Source organism: Aethalodelphis obliquidens, unplaced genomic scaffold (assembly GCF_003676395.1).
Source record: "Aethalodelphis obliquidens isolate GAN/ISIS:26980383/991018 unplaced genomic scaffold, ASM367639v1 scaffold5, whole genome shotgun sequence".
NCBI classification, from domain to species: Eukaryota; Metazoa; Chordata; class Mammalia; order Artiodactyla; family Delphinidae; genus Aethalodelphis; species Aethalodelphis obliquidens.
This window is the reverse complement of record NW_020837949.1, coordinates 26,356,006-26,362,614: the sequence shown is the minus strand read 5'-3', so window position 1 is coordinate 26,362,614 and position 6,609 is coordinate 26,356,006. Positions and strand designations below refer to the sequence as shown.

General features: G+C 38.0%; 1 non-coding gene across 1 annotated transcript; it reads left to right on the top strand.

Moving 5' to 3' along the window:
- Positions 1–5,656: 5,656 nt before the first annotated feature.
- Positions 5,657–5,766, top strand: LOC113618635 (U6 spliceosomal RNA). The gene has a single exon (XR_003432069.1). It is a non-coding gene; the product is annotated as a U6 spliceosomal RNA (small nuclear RNA).
- Positions 5,767–6,609: the final 843 nt, after the last annotated feature.

Here is a 6,609-nt window from a genome sequence, read left to right as displayed (position 1 = left end):
TTTCACTCTAGCACAAAAAAACTTTCAATAAGCGTGTGGCAGCCTACAGTGTGCAAAATATACCGTGCAGAAAAGTGATTAATAATTAAAAAAAGACAAGAATACCCCTCTAACTAGAAACTCAAAACCTAGATGAAAAGATAAGGCATAATCCATAAAACAGTAACTAAACATAATGCCCAGTGTCCACTTGGATCATCCTACCCCTCAAGATCTGTATACAATTAGCTTGAACCCCCAACTCCTCGTTCAATGGGAAGATGATTGTCTCCCTCTGAATTTCTGAAAATTCTCTGCCATTTCTCCCAGCTCTCTGGCTCTGAGTTCTCCCTTCTTAATCCTCCATTTTCTGCTCAACTTCTGGTGGCTAGGTATTCCTCCATCCTCACTGCTCTTCTTTAATCTCAACACAGATCTCCACCCATTTAATTTGATTCCCATGAAAACCACTCATGTCAGGCTCTTGTGTGTGTAGCAGCCATCAGTGAGTATTCAGGAAGAAAAAAGGAGTTTATATCACAACCACACAGATGCCTAAAAATTCAGTCTTAGACACCTTTTAGGCCATTTCCACTAGTAGCCAGCCTCTCCCCAAGATATGTGGTTCTCTGTTTCTCTCTTCAGTCTCCCCTCCCCAGCACCTCCAATCTTGTTTCGAATTTGTTTTCTCTTTGTGCCTCGGTGACATTTATTCTCATAGGCTTATTTTCTCTCTCCAAGCAGACATCAAAGTATTTCCTTAACAAGAAACAGTCTTCTCTCTATGAGAAATTCTGGTGCCAGTTCCTCAGAAAATAACTATTTTGCCCTTTCGCACCATTTTATGTACTGAGAATACACAAGGCTCAAGCCTTTTTGTCCAATTGCTTGTGGTCATTTTCTACTTTAAGATTCACTTTCTTCAGCTCTTTGTCTAAATTAGTAATTGATTCTTAGACTTCAGCATGTGTAGGGATCACTTAGACTGCTACTTAAGAATGCAGATTCCTGATCTGCACCTTGTTATTCTGAATCAGGATCTGTGAAGTGGATCTCAGGAACTGTGACCACCAGCTGAAGGGATTCTGACATTGGCGCTCCAAAGGACACAATTTAAAAATCATTGATCTTATTCATTAATAAAAACATTAAATAGCATTGATTTAGTCCTCACCTCCAAGGAGCACCATGAACACTGTATCCTCAGATTGAAAATAATTCATAGTGATTTCTTCAAAAAGTTATGCAATCTTTAAAATTCTAAGATTGGTGAAAATTTTTGAAATTTTTACTGGAGGTTGAGGTGAAAAGGATAAACTTGGGTATAGACATACGTACGAAAATGAAAGGCCCATATAGGCAGAGATTTTTATCTGTATTTCACTGTTGAACTGCTAGCACCTGGACCACTCCCTGAAATAGGGTAGCTCTTAATCCTTATAAGAATATTAAGTACTATAGCAATCAATTATGGACACAAAAAGGAAACTTCTGAGGTTACTTCATTATAATTTTTGAGATATTCAAGAGCCAAAGCAAATAAAAGCTAAAATATGGAATGTGGGAAACCAAGTAGCAAGGTGTTTAAAATTATGCTATCCTCTTAATATGTTAGAGAAGGAAAACATTAAAGGCTAAATTCAAATTAAAGGAAAACTCCCACCGATTCCTCTATAGGGTATCATCACATTCGCATGAAAATAATCTCCAATTACCAGCAGAAACAAATTACTGAAATGTACCTGAGATAATTAAATTTCAAGCTGGAGCAGACTCTGCTGGGAAAACTGAGTTTTAAGTTAGTTTGTATTCTTAATGTATTCTTTGTCAATATCTGATGTCCTCCTTCAAGGGCAATTTTCCAGGGGCCAAAATCATTGCATTCTGTCTTCACCTCATGAAATTTTTAAAGTGTGTGTTAGAGCAGAGGCTTTATGAAAAATGTCCATCGCTTAGGACAGGAAAACCTATGGAGATAGCGATTTCATTTTATGGCAAAAATATCTGATTCCAACATCATCCTCTGTTCAGAAATTAGTTTATGAAGCAAACAATTGGCAATCTGAAATATTTCTCCACTAGTAACAACAATGTAGATATTGGTAGAATAAATGCAACCATTTAGACAAGAACAGGGTTCTCTATTGTACGAATACTCTGGTAGAAACACATCGTGCATGTAGCTGATCTCTGCATTTGGATTGTGCTGTGTGTATTGTAAGTGAACACATTTTGCTCCAGTCCTTACTCCTTTGACCTTTTAGAGTCTTAATGAGACTCCCAAAGCAACAATCAAAGCACAGTGTTCCATTCTGGAAGCATTCAGAAAGCAATGCACTGTGGCTAAATTTACTTGTAGCAGTCAGAATTTAAAAAGACATCTGATGACCATCTTTCTAGGAGACACATAGTCACTCATTTTCTATTTAAGTAAATTGTTAAAATAGTTGCTTCTTCTTGGCTCACTCATGTAAAAAAAAAAGTCGGGGTGGAGGGGGCCCAGGGGAACAATAACAAAAACGACCCATGTGAGGCTTTTAATGACTGCAACTCAGGCATGCTCATATTGTAAGACACAGAACAATGGAAACTTTTGTGCTCATTTGAAACAATTCTGGCTCAGAAAACACAAATTACAATTAAAATTGAGGCAACAAAATTAGAAGCTGAAAACATTGAGAATTGCTCATGTTGAAGAAACAGTGTCCGCTTTATCAAGAATTATATTTGGCACAAACTTCAGAAAGTAAGTGAAAGTTGGGGGGGAAAAGGAAACTCAAACTTCAAAGTAGTATTTCATCTCCTAAATGATAACATGCGAAATATCATATATCTTTACGCATTCAAAAGTTTATTCATTTAAGCAATAGCCCTGATGTTAAGATGTATTTTGTTTATGGTACTCGGTCTGGATTTTTTTTCTGGGTAACATAATCTAAAAGAGCACAGCAAGGCCCAGAAAGGCAGCTCTTCGCTCCACACTGTTAAATTACATGGTGGGGATAAAAACTTGCCAGATTAGAGAGCCCAGATGCATTTTGGAAGTTTAAGCAGAACTCAAGTGCAATCTAGCCTTCTCCACTGGAAATCTAGATTTAAAAAGCAGCTATGTTTTTCTTTAATTTTATTTTATTGTGGCAAGAACACTGAACATGAGGACTAGCCTCTTAACAAATTGATAAGTGTATATAATACAGCATTTGTTGTCTACAGGTGCAACATTGTACAGCAGCTCTCTAGAACTTATTCATCTTGCATAACTGAAACTTTATGCCCATTGATTAGTAACTCCCCATTCCCTCCTCCCACCAGCCCCTGGCAACCACCATTCCACTCTTTGGTTCTATGAATTTGGCTTACTTTATATAAGTGGATTCATGCAGTATTTGTCTTTCTGTGATTGGCTTATTTCACTTAGCATAATGTCCTCAAGATTCATCCATGTGATAGCATATTGCAGAATTTCCTTCTTTTTTAAGGCCAAATAGTACTCTATTGTATGTATATACCACATTTTCTTAAGTAAATAAAAAACAATTCTCTCAGAATTTACAAAATTGTAAATGAAGAGAAAAGCCAGCCTGGCTTCTGAAACGGTACAGTTGTCTGAGGGCCTCAGTGCTGGGATACATTTTCCAGCAGCACAGAATCCAGGTTGGAAGGAGGAGAGTGAAGAAAAGGGATTAGGAAAGTCATCCCCTACTTCTACCCTCCTGCCCACGTGCATCTATCCTGAACTATGGGCTGGTGCCTATGGCTGGTCAGGTCTGCTGGGGGAAGCTCAGGTAAGAGAACAGAAGGAGTGTGGGAAGGAAGGACACATGAGAGGAACATGGAGCTCACCCAGACCAGCTTCTTTTACCACTTAGATTGGTTGGGGTAAAATTAAAGCCCTTTACCAATCCCCTCTACCGCTCCCCCCAACAAACATGAAATATTTTTTCACTCAACTGTATAAATCTTTACTTGATCATAAGTAAATCTAAAATTATGTCTGTAATCTTAGGAATCAAAAATAGTTGAACATAATTGTGCATTATGTACAGTAAGTGGAGGAGTCAAAGTCAAACCAGGGTCAGGGGTGTCTTCTAAAACCATGCTCTTTCCACAACAGAGAGCTGCTCGTAAATAACAGGAGTGGAGGGCTTCCCTGGTGGCGCAGTGGTTAAGAATCTGCCTGCCGACGCAGGGGACACGGACTCGAGCCCTGGTCCGGGAAGATCCCACATGCCGCAGAGCAACTAAGCCCGTGTGCCACAACTACTAAGCCTGAGCTCTAGACGCTGCAAGCCACAACTACTGAGTCTGCAAGCCACAACTACTGAGCCTGCGAGCCACAACTACTGAAGCCCGCACACCTAGAGCCCGTGCTCCACAACAAGAGAAGCCACTGCAATGAGAAACCCGCGCACCGCAACAAAGAGTAGCCCCCGCTCGCCACAACTAGAGAAAGCCCACGCGCAGCAACGAAGACCAAACACAGCCAAAAATAAATAAAATAAAAAATAAATTTAAAAAATATAACAGGAGTGGGAGCGCTGTGTGAGGAAAGCCCACAAACAAAGTCTAAATAAAACAAGCAGAAACCTCACCAACGGCTGACAGATATTTAAGGGCTTCCTGAATGGGTGATAATAAAGCTCCACTAGGGAAAATTCTGGAAATAGATATAGTTCTTAGTGCATAACAGGTGTTGGGATCAAAATGTAGATGCAAGAATGTTTGTACATCAGGGCTGTAATGGAATTCTAAATGGTGTCTTCTGGCACAGCAGTTTTATTTCAAGAGATGTTCTAATTTCAAAGCCATCATTCCAGAAGTCAGCAAATTATGAGCATGAATACAGAGAAACTGCACCAGAGTATATTGATGAAATCTTTCTCAGTCCTCCCAACCACAAATCTTGAGTGTAGCTATTGAGAAAACGTTCGCTTGTAAACATTTAGAGATAATAGTGAGAGTTTAACTCAAAACTTGGGTGAGGTAAGTATCATTGTTCAGCATATAAATGATTGCACAAGCAAAACTAATGTGTTCATAAGAACAGGATGTGTTCATAAGAACAGGATGTGTTTGTGGAGGCTGTCTAAGGCCATAAATTGAAAAAGTGGGGGGCAGATGTGGTCTTAGACACAGCAGATCTCAGAGATTAAGAGCAAGGGCTATATGGGCAGGCTGACCCAGAGCCATGTCTTTCACCCATAGCTTACTGGTTGTAAGACCATGTGTAGTTAATTATACTACTATTTCTGAATCTTAGTTTTACTATCTTTAAAATGAAAATAAGGGAATTACCTCATTGCATTCTTTTTGAATTAAGCTGGACAATGCATTGTGCATTATTTAGCATAGTGCCTGGAATATATTAAGAACGCATTTAATCTAGATTTAATCACTTTTCAGTTGTTTCATTTTCAACCAGATAAATTAGGAAAATACAGCCATGATCATTTTGGATCAGATAACCTATCCCTATATTCTGTCTCTGCGTGTAGAATCAGAAGGTATTTTACTCACCTTCCATGCCTCAATACTCTGATAGGGAGCATTATAGAATTGATCAAAGCCCTTTTTTTTATAATAGTCATTAAACGGATCTTGCTTGTCTTTCAGACTCACAGTCTCTATAATTTTTTCTTCTTTATGTAAATAAGTGTTTTCATTAAAATGTGTACCAGTGCTCACTTCAGCAGCACATATACTAAAATTGGAACAATACAGAGAAGATTAGCATGACACCTGCTCAACGATGTCATACAGGAAATTCAGGAAACATTCCATATTATTATGAAAAGAGTTCTGGATGTGGACGGTGGTGTTGGTTGCACAACAGTATGAATGTCTTTAATACCACTTAACTCTTCATTTAAATTGGTTAGCATTGTAAATTTCATGTTACATATATTTTACTATGATACCGAAATTAGAAGAAAATGTATTAACACTGCTTCATTAAGAGGACACTGAGCTATTAAAATACTGGTCCCTTGTCAACAATTTTATATATTTGACTGGTCACAGAATAGCTAAATTCCTAGCCCACTGTTATCAGCAAAGCAGAGGCAAACACAGCATTAAAATTCTGAATATTGCAAAGACTGACCAGAGCAAGCTGGGTTTTGCTTATTTATTTATGCTTACTGCAATACATAACAATTCAGAAGCATGACCATTTGTAGAATTACCTGTTATCACTGAATATTCCACTATTGTATTTTTATACTTCTAGAGAGACTCGTGGGACAGAAGAGAGTAATCAAAGCGTAATTTTATTTCATGTTGATGCCAAACAGCAATTTAAAATGTTCTTGTATTATTTACTTTTCTATACAGAATTGAGTAGAAAGCTTTTCTGAAACTAAAATGACTGATTGAAACAACTTGTGTATGAATGTGAAGCATGAAAACAAATTTACACCAAGTGAATATTCACAAGCCCTATTGCAGTTTCCACTCTTCTGTGATCTAACATCTCATCAGGCAACAAATATGGTGATGAATGCTTTTGAAAAGCATACAGTTGTTTTCCATTTTTCTTGTAATGTGAAAATAACAACTTCTTGTTTTCAAAATCAAGTCAACCTTTACCTGCATCCATACCCTTAAATTCCACCTTCCCTCCTGTTACAA